General features: G+C 40.8%; 1 protein-coding gene across 1 annotated transcript in view; it reads right to left on the reverse strand.

Moving 5' to 3' along the window:
• The window catches only part of plxnb2a.1 (plexin b2a, tandem duplicate 1), a 225,575-nt gene that overhangs the window by 140,633 nt on the left and 62,052 nt on the right, over positions 1–22,890 (reverse strand). The window contains exon 2 of the mRNA XM_005750859.1: positions 15,610–15,667. The gene's annotated coding sequence lies outside the window, so the exon portion shown is untranslated. The remainder of the gene's footprint in view (positions 1–15,609; positions 15,668–22,890) is intronic.

Genomic DNA, 22,890 nt, shown 5'->3' on the forward strand with positions numbered 1-22,890 from the left:
GTTTATGAGGCCAAAGGCATGCAGGGAGAAATCTTCATCCAAACTGTGCTGTACTGAGTCTTTATGCAACTGTGCTGCTCTTTTTCAGAGTTCAAAAATGTAATGAGGCCTCTGAACAGGACTGATACACAGACCTCTGCATTATTACTATAATGCACACTGGAGCCAAAACACGCAAATCCTCTCTGCATTAATAACACAGCGGGACCACGGTGGTCTTTATCGATGTAATGGCCAGAGCCAGAGCAGGATCGCAAAGTTCTTCATCTTGGGTCACGATCAACGTTAATGTTACAGTCTGGTGTTACGTCGTCTTCTCATGGACGTGGCGCTCACGGTTTGTGCACATGTTTCTTGGCACGTTAGCTTGTAGAACCTGAGGAGGAGCAGAGATGTGACGTGAATATTGGATAGAAACGACCCTTAATTTAGAATAGTTCCCATGTCTTTCCAAGGGGAGCAGCATAGACGGAGATCCTCCTCACTAACGTCTGATGCAAACCCAGTCATTTGGTTCTATAAGCAGACATGAAGCAGTGCCAGTGGAGTCAGTAGGTTTACACATTTGCCGATGCTGCAGATTAAACAAAAGACTTGGGTATGGAGAAAAGAATCTTATATGCAAAATTTTTTATTGTTTGGTTACCCACTTGGGGTGTTGGTGGCGTGTCAGCAGCAATCCACACACTGTTTCGGCCTGCTGTGGTGAAGAGAGGTGAGCGTGAAAGCGAAGCTGCTGATTTACCAGTCGATCTACATTCCTACTCTCACCTTTGGGTAGTGACCAAAACATTAAGATTGCTAACAGAAGCAGCTCAGAGTAGAGCCGTTACTCCTCCACATAGAAAGGAGTCAGCTGAGGCAGTTCAGGCATCCGACTAGGATGACTCCTGGACACCGACTAGGTGAGGTGTTTCGGCACTGTCTTCCCAGCACAAACCCAGGACCCGTTGGAAAGATTAAATCTGTAGGCTGGCTTGGGAATGTCTTGATGCCTCCCACAGAAGAGCTGAATGAGGTCTCCCAGGAGAGGTACTCCTGCTCCCGTAACCCAGATAAGCATCAAAACACGTCTGGATGGTTTGGTTCTAATTTAGTCATCAAAACTTGTGTTGGTGACAACATGTCTGAATAGGCCAAACATGTTTACACGCCGCAACACAAAAGCTCACCTACGTTACTACGACTGTTTCAACCCCCTTTAAACACCAACCATTATCCTTTGTGGTGAGACTGGGCTGTAGGATGAAGGCCAATTTGACACATTCCAATACGTAATCACAAAGTGGTTTACATTAAGCAACAGCTTTGTGTAAAGCAGGAAATTTGTCACAAAAATAGGAGAAACTACACCCCCCACAAATGTTTAAGCTCAAGGAGAAGAAAAAGAGGAGGCAGAAAGTCTGAACCGAGGGAGGGAAGAGATAAAGGTTGGCAAGCTGAACAGAGCCGCAGCAGTTTGTTTAACAGTCCGACAGGAGCTGTTGAATCTGGCTCTATCAGTACGCTGTGATCAGGGCCGCTGAGACAGCCCGGCTCCGAAATGAAGTGGAAAGCTAAACGGATCCATGTTGGTGGAGGAATTTCTTTGTTTACAGAGATATGTTTGGAGAGTGGTAAAGAGCAGGAAATGAGAAAAAGACAGAGGTCAGACAAATCTTAGATGCACCAACCAAAAACCAATATGTGCAAAAAGTAAAGAAAAAAAAAAAAAGGATCTTTCTGCCTCTCTTCAACTCTCTTTTTTTCCATCTGAATATCTCACCTCCTCCCACCTCAATTTATCTCTCAATGAAAACTTATTTCCAAAGATTTACAAGGGAACATTATCCTGCAACAAACGTTGGCAATATTCCTTTATTTCCCCCGAGAAGGCCGACTGCACACCCTCCTCCTCCACATTCATTTACTTCCATACATTTATAAACCTGAGCTTCTTAACATAACCACAGTGACTCGGTCACTTAAAGTCTAACTTTGAAACATTTAAAAGATACAAGTTAAGAGTCTGTAAAATGACATGCACATGTCTCCATAGAACAAGATGACATATTTTTTTCTCAGAGTGAAAAACCTGTGAGCAGACCTGTTAGAATCCTGTTGTGTTTGAAGCACAACAAAGTGCCTGCTAGGCCACTTTGTGCAAATCAGCAGCATAACCACACACTGCAGGAAACTTTGAACAGTCACCACTGTCTCTGGACTATTCCTGGAATATAAGAGAAAGTTATGAAATGAGCCGCCATGTTGGGTTGGATGCTAAAATCCATGCGCAGACAGCCCCCAGAGGGCGCCGGTCCAGGCAGCTGAAGGTCAGTCTATGCAGGATTGTAGGAGGCTGTAGTTGACGGCGCGTCCTTATGAATTACTGTGTAACGGATCTTGTCTCATGGATCAATGATGGGAGGCAAAAATATAAGGATGCCTCAAAAATGACCTTGTTTAAAGTATCAGAAGATCATCGATCAGCTTGATTTGAATGCCTCAAAATTAAAATCACTTTTTACACTAAACGTATTTAAAATTAACCTTTTTTGTAACTGCATGATCACATGACTGATCAATGTCCCATCATCACCTATATATTCACCTATATAAGAGGCATCTGCCTATGAAAGTAGAAAGTGCACCTGATATCTTCACTTAGTGCAGTTCGAGCAAATGAAAAGAAACTACTGGGTTTATTTTCGTTACCACTTTGTGCATTTCTCTCTCATATCATCTCATTCTCTCTGAAACAGCAATAAGCCATACCAAGTGTTGATATATTTCAATTTGACTACTTAAGACGTCATCTTACTTCCTGTGACTGGTCCATAAATATAGAAAGCCAGAATCTAAACAATGTTTTCACACCTCAAAGGTTTCACATCTGTAATTTTAGTTTAAAATAGTGGCAGAGGATGCTTAAATAACCAGTATGAGCAAGAGTGGCGTTTACAACATTAAACCCATCATTTCAAGGTTGCATTCAAATTTAAAATTGCTACATTTTGAGGCCAAATCAATTTATTTTAACTGACTGGCAACAATTTAGAGAAATCTCTTTTCAAAACTGATCTAATTATTGTGATCATTAGCAACCGCTGTACAAACAGCACACTGGCATTGTGCCCTGGAGTGTGAAAAGCAGGAAAGTTACTCACTTATAAGTGTAAGACATGTCTTTAAAATAAACTGCACCAGCTGTTGGTGTTATGAATAATGGATAAGCAAATTAGTTAGCACATGTATGAAGTTGTTCATCAGATATCCCACACCTGACCATCTCACATTTACCTTCTCAAAAACATTAATTTCATGTAAAAACTAGGTGAGCGAGCTCCTTATAGGTTAAATATCTGATTCTACAGGTCTATGAAATGTAGTTCAAGCCAACACAGAATGATGGATGCTTCAAGCCCATAAAGTATTTGAGCACCTGTAGAAACTGCTGTTATGTGATTAGGTGGACTGATATTTAATTTACACCTTCGCATGTACAAGGCACACAATGTACTTAAAAGCAGGTGAATGGTTTCACACATTAAAGCGTGAATGTGATAAAAACGCAACACATTCTCAGCTTCAGTGTGACATTCCTTAGGTATGACACCACATAACATATCCAAATGAACATTTAATAAAGAACAGTTTTCTATTATTAATATTATTTATAATTTATGATGGTGTTCTTGCATACTTCCTAATCAATAAATGGATAAATCCAATGCTTTTTTGACATTTGGTCTAAATTTTACCCAGTGCCTGTCATTTTACTGCATGAGATAACAGTAGTTGACTTTTTCAGCTTTCTGCTATGACTAATGACAGCATTAAAAATAAATAAATAAACACCTTTGTTTAAAAAAAAAAAACCAAAAAAAAAAAACCCACACAATCTAAACTTCCTCCTACTTTTTAAAAAAAGTCTCAAGTTTAAAACTACACTAGGACATCAGTGTGATTGGGAAACTGATGGGCTGCTGAACATTCGTATCGTTCTTTTAGTGGTGAAATAAAGTAGCTGAAAGAAATTACAAAAAAAAAAAAAGTGAGAAATTCATAGAATTCTCACATTAATCTTTAAAAATCTTCAAAGTGGATAAAAACGGAAGAGATGGATGGCTGGAAAGGTGGGGGTGAACACATCTGGTTCTACTCAACGTGACTGACATTCCTCAGAGATAAAGGGAGACACAGAGAGCAGGCTTGATGGCAGCGGAATGGACTTTTACACAATATCAGTCTCTCCCGACGGGTATCTGCACAGATCAGAAGCATGTGGTGTTCGCCGAGTAAACAAAAATCCCACGACTTCCAATCTGAAGCAACCAGAAGGGTGTGGAAACCGAGCAGATGCTGTGGACTTTAAATTTATGACTTTTCCCACTGCTGTCCATTACTTTCAGCTTTAGTGACTTCAGTGGATAAAAATGTTCTTTCCTAGTTTATTATGGTCATGTTTCAATGTGCTGAACACATTCGAAATTTCCAAGTATGACTTCAAACTATTAAACTATTTTAACTATAAACTATTTTCCAAATTTCCTTGTGTCTATATTTCAACGTCATATTTTTATGACATTCCAAGAATACCATGACAAATTCTGGGGGCGAGAGGAAGACGGACCATTTTGAAAACCTTAATTTCAGTGCTAGAAAAAAATAAAACAAAAACAAATAAACAATTTGTCCTTTAGGATGAAAGAATTTGACTCCTATTATATGATGTCACAAGTTTAATTTGCTTCATGAATGAGACGGATTTCTCTATTTCAGGCCTAAGGCTGTGTTTGAGCTCAGCATTAGCACTGCATGCATCTCCTTTTATTTCAGGGAGACTGACAGCAATAATTCAGCAAAAGAAAAAAGTGAGTTGAAACACCCTTTATATAAAAGCCTTTATATAAAAGATGGATGTAGCTTCGATTTGAGGTCCAAGTTAATGCAGAAATGCCTTAAATCTGCAGTCTTTCTAATGGCCAGCAGGGGGAGACTCCTCTAGTCAAAAAAAAAAAAAAAAGGTTACAAGTAAGTCTACTGGAAAACAGCTCTAGGCTTTCTTGTCCTTTGACCTCAAGGAACACAATCAATAGCAGGTTCCAAGGCTTCGGGTCTTTATAAATCATAGTCACCATTTGTGTCCAGAAATGTCGAGGTGACAGACGGGGTAAAACCCTACTGACATCCACGTCCATCGACACCATCCTCACAGATTTGTTCTTCACTGACATCGACATTCAAACCACGTCCATGCGACAGCTTAAGATTTTTGGACACACTAGAGCAGCGGTCCTCAACCTTTTTTGCACCATGGACCGGTTTATGCCCGACTGGCCTTTAAGGTGTCGCGGATAAATACAACAAAATCAAACTAGTACCTGTACCGGGAAAAAAAGGAGATTTATTCATAACACACGTGAAAAGACCCAGAAAAACAGAGTTAACGATAAAAACGATAACAAAATAACACTGAAAACCGATTAAAAACCCTGAAAACCATACATTTCACACCTGAGCCTCAACTCTCGCGGCCCGGTACCAAACGACTCACGGACCGGGGGTTGGGGACAGAGCGCTCCTGTGAAAATAAAACTTTACACCGCTCGTTTACAGAAACAGCAGCTCCGGAAAGAAAGTGAAAAGAAACTCTTTTTTCTAAGATAAAGTCAGTTGGGGACCGGTTGGTGACCGGGCAGTCTGTGTTACTGAAGCCTTAAACATAATCTTTAATGTTTTGTTGGCTCTGTTAAGGCTTTTTTGTTTTCTCCCTGTGCAGCATGATCAGTCTTAACTTCCATCTTTGGTTTGTGGGGTTAAATAAATAAACAGAATTCCTCGTCCTACATAAAGCACATCATATCACCTTGCAGCTGATCTCCTGTCATTACGAACATCACTGATTCAATTTACCACCCTCTCATATCAGTCTCTGCTCTCACTGGTAGTCGCTTCAATTGCTTCGCTTCAATTGGGAAAACTCGGGACCCAGCACAGATTATTTTACTCCATACTTTGTTGCTGAATGTCACCAAGTTTCTGTGGTGTGGTTGATACTTCCTGCCAATTGTTTCCTGTGCTGATGCCCGTAAATACAGAAAAGAAATCACCGACAAATTCTAAAATACAGGAGCGAGACTTGGCCGGCAGGTCCACGGCACTTCACTGCGTATGGATAAGACAAATGTTAGACAACCAGCTACAGTAGCTTGCTGGTGGAAATACAAACTGTATCAGGCTACAGTCAACTATTTACTTTTCTGATTTTTAATTAAGCTTTCCAGCTGTTGGTGCACTGATAACCACCTATCTGGGAAATATATCTGAACATCATGACTGATCACAGCAGCATAAATTACATGAAATCTACCAAGCTCCATGAGCTACAGGCTGGCATTTAGTCTCAAACATCTGCCGCTTCAGTTTGATTTCCATTAATCGTAGACGTCTATTTTTAGGCGTAAATACAACCCCTCGTGCCCCACATCCCTGTCTGCGCGGCGCTTAATCGAGCAGAAATGCAATATAAAAACTAATATTCCAAACACACGATCGAACCCCGGCCCAGAGACGCGGCACACACCCAAAGCAGCGGTGGTGAAAATCTGAACTTCTCTCTCTGTCTGCAATAGAAAATGAAATGCCAAGCCTGGCTAAGGACATAATGAAAAAGCTATTATCAGCATAAGCTTTCATCAGCACTGCATTCAGCCATGTTCAATACAAACTGATTCTCTCATCTCACGCTGTACCCATCTGAATGCTGGGATATAATAAAGGACGCAAGATAAGAGAGTGAGAGAGATCACTTCTTTCTTTTTTTTTAAAGTAGTTTTTAAATCGTGCATCAGCACATTTACAGCGAGACGAAGTTTTCATCAGCGACACACACGGATAAGTTGGCCCTTGCGGACGCCGCGATAATCAGCCCGTGATTGTCAGAGTCCGATCAAGTCGGTTCATTAGTGACGAACGTACACGTCTTTGTCCACTCCTGCTTATATCTGCATCCATTCATGAGCCTTTTCATTTTCCCGCTTTGTTGTGACTAATTATTGGGGAACTTATTCTTTCCGTGAGACTCCGTCTGTCACCTCCAGCATCACCATCCCTGAATTCAAATACAGCCTCCTCATACAAAATTCAGCACAACTTTAAATTATACATATTACGATACAATATTAAAGCTATATCCAGCATATATTAAGCAATAATGAGGAGGGGCTCGAGTCAGGCCTGTCAAGTACAGAGTCAAATTGCAAAGAAAAATGTGACTGTGAATCAGCCTTCTTTTCCCCCTCTCTTGTATAAAAGCCGTGCAGAAATGTCAGGTCATTTACCGAAATCCAAGCAACCTTTACACAGAGAGCCAAATTGAGTCCATCAGGGCAGAGGTAGGTGGCACCAGCAGGTATATGAGGTAATTTATGCCATCAACTATTGGCGTTTTCTGAGCTAAAATACAATATTACCCGTCTCTAGCAGTGGGTGTGAAAATACTGTCCCTTGGATTTCACTCTGGTTGGATCTTTCGTAACAAAATACCATCTGCAGGCCAAATTGCCCCTCGGGGACATTAAAGCTCTGTTCCAATCTAGTCTACTCTACAATGTTATTACCAATAACAGTAATGGCAAATGCAGAGGGGGGGGCATGAGGGAGTGGAAAGGGTAGCACAGTGAGAGAGAAAGAGAGAGTCAGATGAAGAAGATAAAGTGTAAAAGAACAACTGAAAGTTGGTTTAGCTGGTGATTTGCGGATTTTTATTTTGCTCTGTCCAGTATAGCTTATTTTCTCCATGAACAGTTGTATGTTCTTTATCTATTATCAATAAATGCAGAGAAATCTTCTTAGAGAGATAAAGAAACCAATGCGGATGTGCCAAAAATTGCAGTTCCTCAGACATCCACATGAGGCTGACTCCAAAAGCGAGTCAGCCTCCACAAACTCCCACGTTAAGATTCCCAACTTTACAGCAGGAATAAAGATGCCACAAAAAAACCTTCCAGAACCAGTTTTTAGTTAATCTTACAGGACATCTAATACCTATTTTCATGTTATTCTCCTGAATAAAAGATAGTGATGGTAAATGCACAAATTAACGCATTACTGTACCGTTTAACTTTTATATAGTCGTGTGAAAAACCATGTACAGCCTCACCCCTTTCATAAGAGTTAATAAGAGCAGCAGCAGCCAGGTGGTGCTAATCAAATGCTCAACAATCAGTTGAGATTAGCCACCTCAATAAAAGCAGACGTTTTGACAGTTTGCTGGTCTGTAGTGTTCAGCAATGTGTTAACACAATATCACAGTCTTCCCTGGACTGGAACTCACAGCAAATTCACTGCAAAGTGAGACAGGACAACTCAGAGGAACTGCAAAAACCCACAAGTTACATCTCTGACTCTACAGGCCTCAGTTAGCATGTTAATTTAAAAAAAAACAATTTAAAAAAAAATTAAAACATGGCAGTATGGCTTAGCTTTCCAAAGTTGCTTCTGAACCAACCAAGCAAGACTTCAATCAAGACTTCTGGAACAACGTCCTTTTTATTTGGGCTTGTTTTACAGCCACAGGGCTGGGAACCATGAACTCTTCTGTACACCAAACTATTCTACAGTCAAATGACGTGGTCCACCTTGTAGCTAAAGCTGGACTAAAAGTCGTTTATGGGGTAGGACAATGATCCCAAGAATGGCAGCAGATCTCTGACAGAATGGCTGAAAAACAAACGACACAGAATTCCAGTCAATGTTCAGACCCGACTAAAATGCTGCGGAGGCGAATGTGCATAAATAAATGCCCACAAACCTCAATGAACCTGTATCCACATTGCTATTGAAATTGGTTCTGCAAGCTACCAAATCATGGAGTTTACTTCAGCATCAAATCAACCAGGTGCTGACTGTCTGTGATAGGAACACTTAAAGGACCTGCTAATATATTTGGCACATTTAACTGTGTCCATTTATAAAAATGTAAACTAACAAACAAGAAAGTCTCTGGAGCTGTAGCCCGCCACTAAGTGCAGCTGTCTACCATAGCAAACCTTATTTTTTTCTCTCCATTAAATGTTAAAGTCAAACACTGCACTTTGAATTCCAAGCCACACCTAATGTTGTGTGTCTAACCAGGAAATAAATCTCTTTCATCCATCCACTGCTTGTTGCATCCTTTTCACCGCACTCACACGTAGGCGTTCAGTCCCTGTATACACAATTGCTTCCTCCTGACAGTCATTCTCACTGCCAGAGAACCTTTTCTGCAGGGCAAATTTGAAGAAGGAACTCGGAAATCTTTTTGTTAATAGAGGCCTGTGCAATCACGGAAGCTCTGTGATATAATAAAGGAGAAGCGGTGCAATACAAAAAGGTATACGTGAGCATGTTGGTACTGTATCCGAGTGGCTGCTTTTTGTGTCGGACATAAATCCTGTTTGATCAAATTCATTGCAGAGTGAATGCATCTGGAAAGAAACTGCAGCTGATGCTCTTCTATGCATGCACTATATGTGCAATAATTCAGCGCAGATATTGCTGGAGCTAGTAAGGAGCTGCTGGACTTGTTAACAGTAACGATGACAGTCTCTGTCCTCTCCAGCGCGAGTGGAGTTTACAGTATGGAGCCAGGCCTCGCAGCTGTGGCTCCCCTCCGAGACGCACAAACACCCACACCGAAATGAAGACGCAGACACACTGAACTTCCTCCTGCAAAACAAACCAGCGCTTTCCTGTGCAGCTCCCAGAGGAGCGTGGGTGTGCGTGTGCAGGAAAAAGCATGTGAACTAATATAAATACATAAACACAGATATTATAAACACACATAAATTTAAAAAAAGAAAAATAAGCTGTTTACAATTACATTTATAAGCTTTATGACCTGACATATGTTTTGGAGTTTTACAGAAAATTATGATGCAGTTTACGTGTTTAGTGAATTTTTATCTTTTAATGGCTTCTTTTTAAACAGCCTTACTGCACTGCTGACTTTTCCAGACATTACTCAATAATGCACAGTCAGAACTTTAACTTGTATCATATCTGTATGACGGGCCAGCTGAGCGCTCTACATCCAGGCAGCACCCTTGCCTAAAGCAAAAGAGTAAACTAAGATTATTCCCGATAGTAGGAACATGTTTGTGCAAGATGGAAGCACGAATGACCTGAGAACAATCCAATTCTCCTGAAAACACGACTACTCAGCCATAGCCCTTCAGAGAGAAGGATTTGGGATCAGTAGGTTTAAAGCCTCTGGGGTAAATGAAGAGTTAAAGTTAAGGTTTTGTTTTGGAGAGTTTGTTGGGTCATCTTTGTTTAGAAGGCTTCGCTGCTGAACATTTGGTACTTGTCGCAGTCACTAGCATTACAGCCAGCCCATTGCAACCCTTGAACAATTCCTTGAACTAGCTGTGTATACAACCCAAAAACCGCAATTTACAAAAACCAGCAAGAAAATTACAACACTTCACTCAACAGGATCTAAAGTGTATTTAAAAACACCACAAACTGCACGTGTGCATTTCAACAAACAGTGTTCGTCTCAACCGTTGTCTATGAACAGAAGTTCTTGGAGTTCCCGTCTCAGTGGTCTGAAATTTGAGCCTCCACATTTGGTCAAGAGGCTCCTGGGAATATACGGCCGGGATGATGAGAGGGTGGCTGAATACTGGATGTGGAGAAGCGTGTCTTCCTAACACAGGCTGGATCAGAGAAAGAGAATATGGATAATGCACTACCTGGGGTCAACAGAGGTCTTCCCTGTGTGTATAAATTTTAAGTATGAACAGCACTGCTTTTGAATTGTAACTATAGGGCTGGGCATCTGTCGATCGCTACCATTTACAGTCTGATGATAGCTGAATGCACACTTCGAAATGTGTAAGTATTGGTGACAGTTTTATGTATTTACACTCAGAAGTGATCACTTGATGTCACGAGTCTGTTGTTTAGTTCTAATTAATGGAAAAATCTGGAAATCTATGTTAGATGCAGCTAATTGATGCATTTTTATTTGGTCATCTGTGAAAGCCAGTTTCAAATTGCTCACATTACCCCAATGCACACTTTTATGTTACCCATCTGGCCATGTTCATTTCATTTCCAGTCCACTGCAAAACCACACAAGTTACCTGATGTGTTTAGTTCTCTGTTGACCTCTTTTATAAGGCCAATCATTCACTTTCGGTTTTCTATATTTTCTGCATTTTGTGGTGGACCTAAGCTCCTGTTCCCCCTTTCCATCACTATTTGGTCTCAATTATTGTCAGTCACTCACTCACGACCCTGTGTTTATTACCTTATTTGTTAGTCTGATCAACAAATATAAAAACATGTAAGCACTGTTTGACAAACTCAACTTAAAGTCCATTTAATGGGTGTTTTCCAGAGCTTTCAACCACAGAAATCAACCCATGTGCACACCGGTTACAGTTTAAAGTCCCACACCAGCCTACAAACCTTCAATCTGAGACTGACTGCTGTCAGTCCCGAGTGGGATCATGATTGTTCAGAGATGGATCGCCTCCAAACAGCACTAACCATGGCACGGTTACAATTGTGAGCCTCACATTAAGGTCCTGCATTTGAATCCAGGCTGGGGCCTCTTAATACAAATCTGCAAGCAAACAGCAATTCTCCCCCCCCCCCCAGTTGCAAAGAATGTGGATCCTGTGAGTGAGCCCTAATAATCTCACACTATTCCACTGAGGCTCAGGTGGCAGAATTGCAAAAATAGCAAAAGACAGGAAAGAAGATTATAACATGGATGCAGAAAGAAAAATAAAAAATAAAAAATAAAAAAAAGAGCACCAAGCTTTGATTTTCAGTTCAAACTGGGCATCAGCGGGAGCTCTTCTGATTTAAGGTGAAACAGCCGAGTGGAAATGTTCCACTTCAAAGGATTTACCACCTGATATGATCTCGACTCTGTTCAATACACACTGTTAAATACTAACAGACAGTCTTTTGTTGTACTTAAGACTGTTTATGATAATCATCAGCACAGCTCCACAACTGTTTCATTACTGCAGAACTACTTCCTGTGTTGGACGCGTTATCAGACGCCCCTTCCTGTGCTCTCTCCATCACCCTGACAGCCTCCCGTGTGTGTTGCAGAAATACTGCATGTTTCTGTGTCCATTGTGAGGCTAAATAATAAGAAGGCACTTAAGCAAAAGGTATGTGTTGACACAGCAACTTCACTTTAATGAAGCGACTTTGAGAATTTTATATGATATAGCCCACAGAAAGAAAAGCAGTAGGTCTTTGTCTGAGTGGAGGAATTTATCAATAAAATACCACAGCGCTCTTACACTGTACCCCGTGAGGGTGTAATACTCATTATACAACAGAAAGCTACGAGTAAAAACTTGTTGGACTGATGAAAAGCAGAACCAGCATTTTTACATTCTTACCACTAACTGCAGAAAATCTCTGTGGCCATTTTTGAAACAGTGTTTTCCAATCCCATGCAAAGCAGACCTACTCCAGGCCACAGGTGGGACCCCAATTGGCCACCCCTGCCAACATCATTGTACTAGAGTACAGTCTTGCAATGGCCAACAACACTGGATGAGAGCACGGACAGGACCAGCAGCAACATAACTTCATGCATTTACTGACGTGTAATGCAACTTCCTGCTTCTACTCCACTAAATATTATATTTTATACTCTACACCGTTACTTTAAATTACTTTAAAGCTTTAAAAAGTCAGCTTTTACAGTCATTCATTTACAGATATGTTGCATTATTACATAAAAAGCAAAGTAGAAACATAATTTTCTATAATTGCTATTTGATTTTCAAAGTGCATGTATTCTCATTATACAGCTTCTGGATTTATAAGCTACTGAAGTAAGTAAACATTCAAATGTACCTAAGTAAAAAATCTGAATAATCTTTATTTACCACTTTGCAAACTGGTGAATGTATCACAGCATTGTGTTTAAACAGTTTTTCAAGCAATGAACAAACAACAGGATGCACAACAAGATCTGTTCACCTTTAAGTTTTCATGGTTTGTGTCTTCATCAGTGTCAGTGAAGCCCACTACAGCCGGATCAATGACTGTGCTCTGACCTGTCAGTCATGTTTTTATCATCGGTGTAAAAAGCTAACAGCCAAAATTAATGTTCAGCTGACAGGAAACTTAATTCAGAGTTAACTCCAGTGTTTGACCTGCTGTTTGCACCACATAAAAGGTCAGGTGGAGATAAGAGTCACAGGGATTCATCTTCTGTCTCACAATCCCTCAATCACTGATCCGTTTACCAGTTCTGAGTCATAGTTTGCTCCGATATATTAAAAAGCTACAAAAGCCAAAATTTGATTTCTTTAAATAAAAGTTTTAAACTTAGGTTTAAAATGAATTTGTATATTAAAATGGTGACCCCTTTCTGCAGCTGATTTTACCACTGCTTTCCAAAACAGGCCATAAGAAGTACTGATAAGTAGGGCTGGGCCATATTATACAGTTCACGGTAATACCGGTATAATGTTAGGCAACGATAGGAAAATGAAATATCGCGATAGAATATGAGTAAAACGCGCATGCGCAGTGCCTTTGTTTTCATACGCACATGGCCGATTGTTGAGTGAAACAGATGAACCAGAATTGGTTTGTAAAAATGGTGCAACTTCAGTGATGTGGAACTGGTTTGGTGTTTGTCCGTCAGATACACGACAAAGCACATTTTTTTGCAGAACATGCAAGCGGCCGTCGCTATTGTCGTATTTGTCGGACTAAGATGCTCTTAAATCTGGGAGTAATCTCCGTATACTTCAGGTCAAATGAACACTGCAGCATCACTGAGAGTTAAAAACTGTCTAAATTCTTTCATCTTTAATAAAACGATCAGCATTGCTGCTTTACCAGGTGTAACTATGAAGTTTAACTTCCAGGCATCCATGAAAAAAAAATTTATTACATTTAACGGAGTTAGAAGTTAGCAGGAAGCTACCGGAAGTTAGCTCACTAGTTTCGCTAGTTACCCAAGCATGATATTGCATGTTCTGACTGAGAGATTTCTGAAAAAATTCAAACGTACAGCTCTGCTATCACTTCCAACATAAATGAAGACAGGAAACTAAACAGCAGTGATGTTTGTAGGGTTACTGAAGTTGGGCTAGCTGGTATATAATGATGTGCTACGTGATCGCTAGCGACACAGCTATGTTAGCATAACATAAACAGTGAAGCTAGACGACGAACACTAACACTTTTCCACTTATAAAAGTTAACGTGAAGGTTCCTCATGGTTAGAGACAAATGCAATCGCATGGCAGGATGCTGTAAACGGACCGAACTTCAGTCAGGAGAACAACTGATAATCCATCCACAATACGAGGTTAGTCATTAATATACTGCAACAACATGGGAATAGAGCAGAATTCATTCATTAATAAATCAATGGTACAGAAGTGGAGGAAGCAAGAAGAATGAGTTTAATAAAATTTGATTCTGACTGCTTTGTTTCGCTTAATGTGCCTTATAATCCTGTGCACCTTATGGTCTGAAAAATGCGTACTGCACACTGCAGTTTAATGTTGCAAAGCACCTCTTTTTAACTTCAGTGGATATTATACATGGTTATGCTCAGGATATGTCAGCCCATTTCTACTGGAAATGGTTAAACTTTCAGCAAGGAATTTGCATTTGCACTGTTACATTTTTATAAAGCTTTAATGTACATAAAAACCAGCTTCTTGTTTAAGTGAAAATAAATGGAAGGTTATCTTTTTGCGCTAGTAATGTTGTGGAGTTGTATTTTGTCTCGCATCAATTATATCGTCAGTTATATTGTTATAGCAAATTTTCAAATATATATCGTGATAAATATTTTTGGCCATATCACCCTGCTCTACTGATAAGTATAACAGAAGTGAAGGGAGGTTCTTGGAAGGGAAGTTTACAGTTTAATGCTGCTTTAGGCTTAGATTGCTGTCGGACTTCCCACAATGCACTGAGGACTTCTCCTTGTGCCATTTACATGACACTGTGCATGTTTTCTCTTTCATGTAGTTTGTTTTTTGTCCTTTTTTTGTTCTCCAAGATGTTTGCCCCTCCTTGAGCCTATTTCTGCAGGAGCTCCCTTCCTGCTTGAAGGGAGTTTTTCCTCTCCACTGTCATTAAGTGCATGTCCAAAGGGGAACGCCTAATTGTTGGGGTTCCCCATCTAATATTGCAGGGTCTTTATCTAAGCACCTTGAAACAACTGTTGCTGTGAACTCGAGCTGTTTAAATAAGATTTGAATTAAACTAACGCTCGCATCCAAACACTTCTGAATAGAGTAAAATATGTTAAAATGTATCTCCCAGTGCTCCCAGAGGTATACAGATGTTTTAAATCTTAGAAAATGTGAGGACCTACATGAAGCAATCAGATGAAAGACTGCTAGCACCCTCAGGATGAACAAAAAGGTGGGGTTCAGTTGAGTTCTCAAGCAGGCAGTCCACCAAATCATCAAAAAAAAAAAATCAATATTTTCCTTCAATCACAAGTCTACCACTGAGGTCGTCATTGAAATAACATCGTCAGGTGGCTGAAAGCAGGTCCTGAGTGAAGCTCTGATTAGAGATCTTAGAAGGCAAAGAGGGAAGATTAGGGTGGAGGTGATCAAATCTTACCTGTTCAGTGATGAAGCCTGTTGAACCCTGATGACACGAAGAACCTCTCTCTCCTCACCTACGAAAGACACAAGAGTTGAGTTTGTTATTTCCTTTAGTTATACTTGGTAAACTTATTGATCAAAGCTTCGAACATAAATGCATATTTTTGGGTTCGATGGTTTAAACATTCAAAAACATTGCTGCTGTGTGAACGCGGCCCGGCGAATCACTCGTAGCTTTAAATCTGAACTCGCTAATTAACTCTCCCACGGAGTTCGACTTGAAACACACAAATTAACAAAATTGAAGCGATGAGGTTTACGCCACCATTTGATAGAAGGTTAATTATGCTCAGAAACAGCTGAAAAACAGGAGAAAAAAGCAGCCAGGAAGTAAACTTCAGAGGAGACGACACCCCCACACACCAACGCTGCTCATATACACACACATGCTAATTACGCCTAATGCAGGAATCACTCAGCCTCCAACTTTTTTGTGACTCAGCTCAATCAGACTTTAGTAGTCCATGTGATCTGGACCAAACTAATCAACCACCTACACTACCAATCAGCCACGAGTCAGAACACTTAACTCCACAGCCTGGCAGGGTGACCAAGCTCAGATTAACGCAGTCTTCAGTACTTCACAGTTACCCCTGATTAAAGTGATTTCATGCCATTCATGACACGGCGCCCCGATCCCGGCTCTTAACATGCAGGAATTTCCATCGCACTTCACACAAAGGGAACTTTTAAAAAAACGCTTAACATGAATCTCATAGAAAATGCATTAAATGCACCATTAGCTCAATTTAAAAGCTCAAAGGCAACAGAGTTGTTCATATAAGCCAAATGTCTGAAAAATATGGACGAGACAACTGAAACTCTACACACTAAAGTCCACAGAAAGACTCCATCTGATAATCTGTCCTTCAGAAAGCAAAGATTTGACTGATCAGAGTTATGAGTTATAAAGATGAACCTGTTTTTCCTTCTATGCACAAACAGTTCAGTTTTCTCAAGTTCTCTTCTGCACAAGCTTTTTTGGTGTCAGTGCCAATAAACAGAGTTTCTGACAATGTGTGCAGCATAAACGTTATAAAAACGGCACATTTTAACCGAAACCGCAATCTTTCACTGAATCTAACCAAAGGGTTTTATGCAGGACATGAAGCTCCCAAAGCAGCTCCCGATGAATCGGTGATTCCTCAAACGCTACCCCTCCTCCAGCCTCCCAGTGTGGACACCTGTGGCTTATCTGTGAGGCATCAGAGAGGATTTTTAAACCTCTACTTAGCCATGAAATGAAAATCTTTAGATTTGGAATATGCTCTGTGAGGTGTGCCGTGGGCAGAAATAAGCAGCGCCCCTGGAGCAAACAGCACACAGAAGAGGTTCACCTGGGTTCAGAAAGGAAACCTGTTGCCAGACCTGAGCTGTGGAGCGCTCCGCCTGCTCCTCTGAGGTCTGCTGAGTCTGTGGACTTACTCCACTCTTAGTTCTGTAGTATTTTACCTCCAATGGGTGTAAATGTCATTTTTATATTTTGTACATTTTGTTCTTTTATATTCTTTCATCCGCTGTCCCCTTTTTGAAAAGATTTTGCACCATCTTAGATCAGTTTTGTAAAGTGCTTTGTCTTGGAAAAGCACCGCATAAATAAATAAATATGGTTTGCTCCCTCTTGCTGTGAGGCAGCAGCGCCAACAACCGCGCCACGCTGCAGCCCGTTTGATTCCTGCAGATGAGAATGATTTGTAAATGCTGTAAAACGTTTTGTGTGCACATGCTGACATCAATAATCGGCTCTTCCCTTGAAGTGGATTACGTGACGCTTCTCTGTGTCGCTGAAGTTTAGGTGCCTGTCAGGTGTCCATCTGCGAGCAGCGTGCTTATGATCAGCATTTTTAACAATCTGCCAAATCAAACATGCGGAGCTACCCAGTGTGGCGACTCCTTGTGATTAAGGCGGCGTCTGAAAGATTTTGGATGCGTGTGAAGACTTCAATGAATCAAAGCAACAAGTCAAAGACATGGTAACATCTATTAATATCTACAGGTCTTAAAAAGTAGTGGTTAACGGCTACGATTTCAGTTAAGTCTGTTTTCAGTTCTTTTAAAAACAAAAAAAGATAATTCGTATTAGCTTTGATATTCCTCAGAGTGTACCCCTGGGAAGTTGTTGCTGGTGATTAGTGCCGATCCTATAAATACACACGATACAAACTCTGCTGGGTAAACATGCATCCAGCTGCCGAGTGTCAAGCGATTAGCCTCTGTTTGACCTGCAGCCCAGCGATAAGTTATTTCCTCTAACATTCACACGCCCGACTTGGCTGTTTGTTCTGGAGGAAAAAACCCAGAGGGCCTGCTCAAATTTGCTGCATTGTTTAGCTGAAAGATGGCAGTTTAACGACTGAATTCCTCGTTAAATACGTTGCTTATTAATCCTTCATCTTGTGAGGCGTCATTGAAAATTTTGAGGCCTTCTGAAATCGGCTTGCCTGCGTCTCAGTTCAGGCGTTGCAGCTGGAAATTCTCCATCTAAACTTATAACTTTATAATAACTTTGGTTATCTTTCTACAAACATTTCCTTCTCTCCGTGGAGCACTGAGTGCTGAAATATAAATGAATGATTCTGTTAACTCTAACTGGAGGTCAAACCAGTGATTATTTTCATTATGGATTCATCTTCTAATTACTACCTTATAAAATCCACCAGGCCTTTAGTCTCAGGCGAAAGATATTTAAATTTAAGGTTTCATAAAAGACAAATAAGCAAAATCCTGACACCGTATGAGCTGGAAAAGAGAAAATAGTTAATGATTAATTTTCTTTCCTTTTGCTTTTCCGTTTTGCTCCTCTGCATTAGAGCACGGTGACTAAAAAGGCCAGATTCTTTAGGAGTATATGCTGGTGATCCCATTTGTTTAACGGAAAGAACTGAAGCTAAATTAAACTTTATTTGAAAGGAAATGCAAGATTTAGTTGAAAATGACAAAGAAAAAAGCGACTTAAAAAGATAAGAAAGCTGTCAGTTAATATTTTCTATTGCTTGATCCTCAGTCCATTCATAATGCATGACAGGAGATAATTTTAACGCTCTCAGGACTCTGATGTTGGAGGTGATCTGGACCTTTTCCCCATTTCATGCATGAAATAAAAAGCTGCTTTGATCAAATTTGAAAAAAAACACGCGCTTTAATGAAAGCTGAATCAAAGCGTTCCTGAATCCAATTCTGTCTTATCGTCAGTTTACCTGTATCGCTTTTATTTGAACTGCAGTGTGAGCAAGAAGTCAGAGTAGTTCCAGGTGGATACTGGAATCCATTGGGGGCTCCTTTTGTTACAGATTCATAACTTATTATGGAACGAATTTCAAGTCAAAGCCGACGTGCGTCTGACTCTGTAGTCTCAAGGTTGCATTTAGCATTTTGCAGGTGATGTGGTGCCTCTGGTTTCATGACTCTTTGCAGACTAGAGAAAAGCATATTGGAGTTTTGTTCACGAGAGGGGAAAGGAGAAGTCAAAAGTCACAGCTCCTATTTCCCTGCCCTGATCTATGGCCACGAACTGAGAAAAAGAAGAAACAAGATAGCAGATTCCCTCAAAAGCCAAAAGTGACACCACAGCCAACGCGAGTCTCAATGAGAGCTGAAGCTACTGTTGACCAACTTATGAGTAGATAGTAAACACATCAGATCTTACTAGGAATACAATAATGCTGGATATCTGCACTGATATGGACTTGGTTACATGTTAGGAATGAAAGAATGCCACATCGTTTGACCGAAATGAAAATCATCAACCTACAGAGGGCTGAATTCAAAACCACCCTGAAAACCAAAGAGCAGAGCATTTTACCAAAACGTCACTGCAGCAACTCAAAACAGTAATAGTAGTTTGTACGCTCCCACATGCTTGCATACAAGCTCCTAATGCAATAACAAATGGTGTCCTGGGGGATCTCCTCTTGGATCAGGACCATCACTGAACTCCTGGACAGTGTGAGGTGCAACCTAGCAGCGTTGGATGGATCAAAACATAATGTCGATGAGGTGTTCTATTGGATTTTGTTCAGGTGAGCATTAGGGCCAGTCAGTGGTATGACTGCCTTCATCCTCCAGGAACTACTTGCATAATCTCACCACATGAGTCAGGGCATTGTCGTCTACTAGGAGGAACCCAGCGCCCACTGCACCAGTCTGACAGTGGGTCCAAGGATTTCACCCAGATACCTGTCGGCTGTCAGAGCGTTGTTGTAAACTGTGTAGAAGTCTGTGCCCTCAAATGTTATGCTTCTCCAGACCATCACTGACCCACCATGGAACCTGTCATGCTCAACAATGTTAGAGGCAGCATAACTGGTGTAAAAACAACAGTCAGTTATGTTTCTCTATAAATGTGGAGAGAGCTTTCAGGTAAGGCGAGGAGCTCGGTTATTTGACAGCAGAAAAAGAATCTTAACACTTTCACTTTTTAATCAACTGGATATTTTGCATTCCTTCAACATTCTGTCAATCGATCATGCATGTACCACGGGGTAAATACAACCTTCTGTACTGCAGCACAGCATCCTTGAGACTTAAGCAGTCTATTATTCAAAGGGAGTGGGTGTTCATGTTTCTGTGTCTCGCTTGTTCTCCATAGTGGGACGGTCTTATATACACCGCTATGTATTTTCTGAAAAGACACAGACACATATGTGGAAGTTGAGTTTTTCCACTTAGAATTGAATCAAAGAAAAAATCTGTCACAATGAGACAGTAACACTGACAGTTTCTTTTATTAAACACTCTGTAACAGAGGACAGGTTGACAGCATGATTACCTCTTTACTGTTTTTATTGTATTTAAGGCAACACTTGTGTCATCCACTTTCTTAGTGCACCTTATAAAAATCATACCCAGGCTTTCCAACCCCACAGAACAGCTTGAGGTGTCTGCACACTATTTTCAGCACAGATTTCAAGGTGTTGTGTTGCTTTATATGCCTTTAATATCAAGTTAGATAGACAACGGAGAACATCAAGAAAACTGGATAGAGTTCCCTCCTCAAACCCCATCTGAACTCAATTATGCAAGGCGTGATGAAAAAAGTTCCAGAAATCAGCCCATTAAAATAAATAAAAACATATTTGACCACATATCCTCTCAAAACTCCTCTTCACATGCACCTTTTTCAGTACAGCCGTTACTTTTCAACATCCTCTCATTAAGTTCTGCTCACTGCAATCCTCAGCATCAAGTCTGTGTCATACTGACCTGGCTTTTATCGACTATCGACAGGATCGTGTGATGACAGCTAGGTCGTTTTGTGGTCGTTAGCAACTTTCAGTGGGAGAATTTTTTAGTTTTTAAGACCAAAGCTCTAGGGTCCATCATGAATAGAATCAGGAGCATGCAAATGCTTTTTCCAATGCTCACAGAGACCACAGACACATAAGTTTACTACGACAACTAAAGGAGTTTTTTTGGCCATTCCTTTCCTAATAGCAAGATTTGGCTCCCCGGGAAATCTGTCCACTTTCTTTCTGCCATCCATCCATCACTCATTATTCACACAGCACTCTAAGAAGAGAATCACAGACTTTCCTCTTCCAGGCCACCTCCTGGGGCTCTACTGAGGGGCACTGAGGCGTTCCCAAGCCAGCAGGGAGGTAATCTCCTTAGCATGGCCTTGATCTTCTCCGGGACCTCCTCCTGGAAGGACTCCCCCAAAACTCATCCTTTAGGAGACATCCAGGAGGCACCCACGAGGCATCCAAGTTGCCCAAACCTCTAAAACTTTCTCCTTTTGATGGGGAGAGGTAGCCGTTCTACTCCAAGTGCCTGACTCAGAAAAACCCAACTCCTCCTCATATCTAGAAGGCTTAATCAAGACATCATTTAATTTTCCACTCTTGTATCTGCAGTCTTATTCTTCCAGTTACTACCCAAAGCTTGTGACCATAAATGAAGGTTGGAGGGTAGATTGACCAGTAAATCCACACCTTTCCTTTTAAGCTGAGCTCTCTTCATCACAACAGACTGGCACAGCATCCATATCACTGTAGATGTTGCACCAATCCCACTCCATTCTCCCCTGACTCATAAATAACACCAAAAGATACTTAAACTCCTCCACATGGGCAAAAGTTCACCAGCGACCTGGAGTGGGCACTCCAGCCGATTCCAACTGAGAACAAAGGCCTCAGACTTGGAGCTCATTCACAGCATAACCACTTCACATTTGGCTACAGACAGTCACAGTGCAAACAAGGCTCAATGAAGCCAATAGAACCACATCATCTGCAAAAAGCAGATGATGAAAAACTGAACACCACACCCTCCACCCTTTGATTGCACCAACTACTGTCCAACTACACAGGACTAAGAACAGGACTGTCACCAAGTGATCTCCAGCTAACAGTTCTGTTCGAATCTGTTCAAACATGCACAAGAAAGGGACCCTGAAGAGGAGACTGGCCACATTTAATTATAGTAGCTATGGTTTTTAATTTTTGTCAGCCGACACCTAGAACTATTTCTAACTGATAGTTTCAGGAGGAACTTTGCTCCCGAAGGTAGACACAGAGGCTGGTTTTAGCACTTAATGATGAAGCCATTTCCCTCTAAAGCTTGTGGAGACAAAAACAAAGATAAAACAGAACAATTTTTGTGTTTGAAAATGTGTCAACAAAAGAAAAAAAGTCAAGTTGAATGTCCTGTAGTGGTTGAAAGCACAGTTAACCTCTGCAGTGTACACTCACATCACTGCTGGTTCTGAGTTTAAAGTCAGTGCCAATGTAAAGAACACTTTCCAGCTTGGTGTTAAGTTACTCATAGCATAGATATTAAGGAAGGCCCTGGTGGCTGGAAATCCAATAAAGGGAGTTAACGCTGGCTTTCTTGGAATTTCCCTCCCCTATAACACTGAGACCATATCAAATGACTGGTGCTGACAGCAAAAGCGAGAAGATAAGTACGAGTGTGTCAAGACACAGGAGTGAGGTAAACATATACACACAACAAGACGCAGAAAGTGCAGAGAAAACATAAAAAAAAACAAGCTGAACAAAAAAGCCACAAGAGGACGAGGAAGACAGAGATTTAGGTTCAACATGTGCAAAATGAAACCTGCATGAGTGTACTGTAAACACACACTGCTGCAGCAGCTGCATGACAGATGGAGAACAAGTGCTGAATGCTGTGATGTGATTTACAGGTTGATGTGCTTTTCCTCACAGAGATTGTCACGATAGTTTATTATACTTTAAGTCTTCTAAATCAACACACACACACACACACACACACACGC

This window comes from Pundamilia nyererei, unplaced genomic scaffold (assembly GCF_000239375.1).
Source record: "Pundamilia nyererei isolate P.nyererei 1_Seehausen unplaced genomic scaffold, PunNye1.0 scaffold00291, whole genome shotgun sequence".
Taxonomy (NCBI): Eukaryota; Metazoa; Chordata; class Actinopteri; order Cichliformes; family Cichlidae; genus Pundamilia; species Pundamilia nyererei.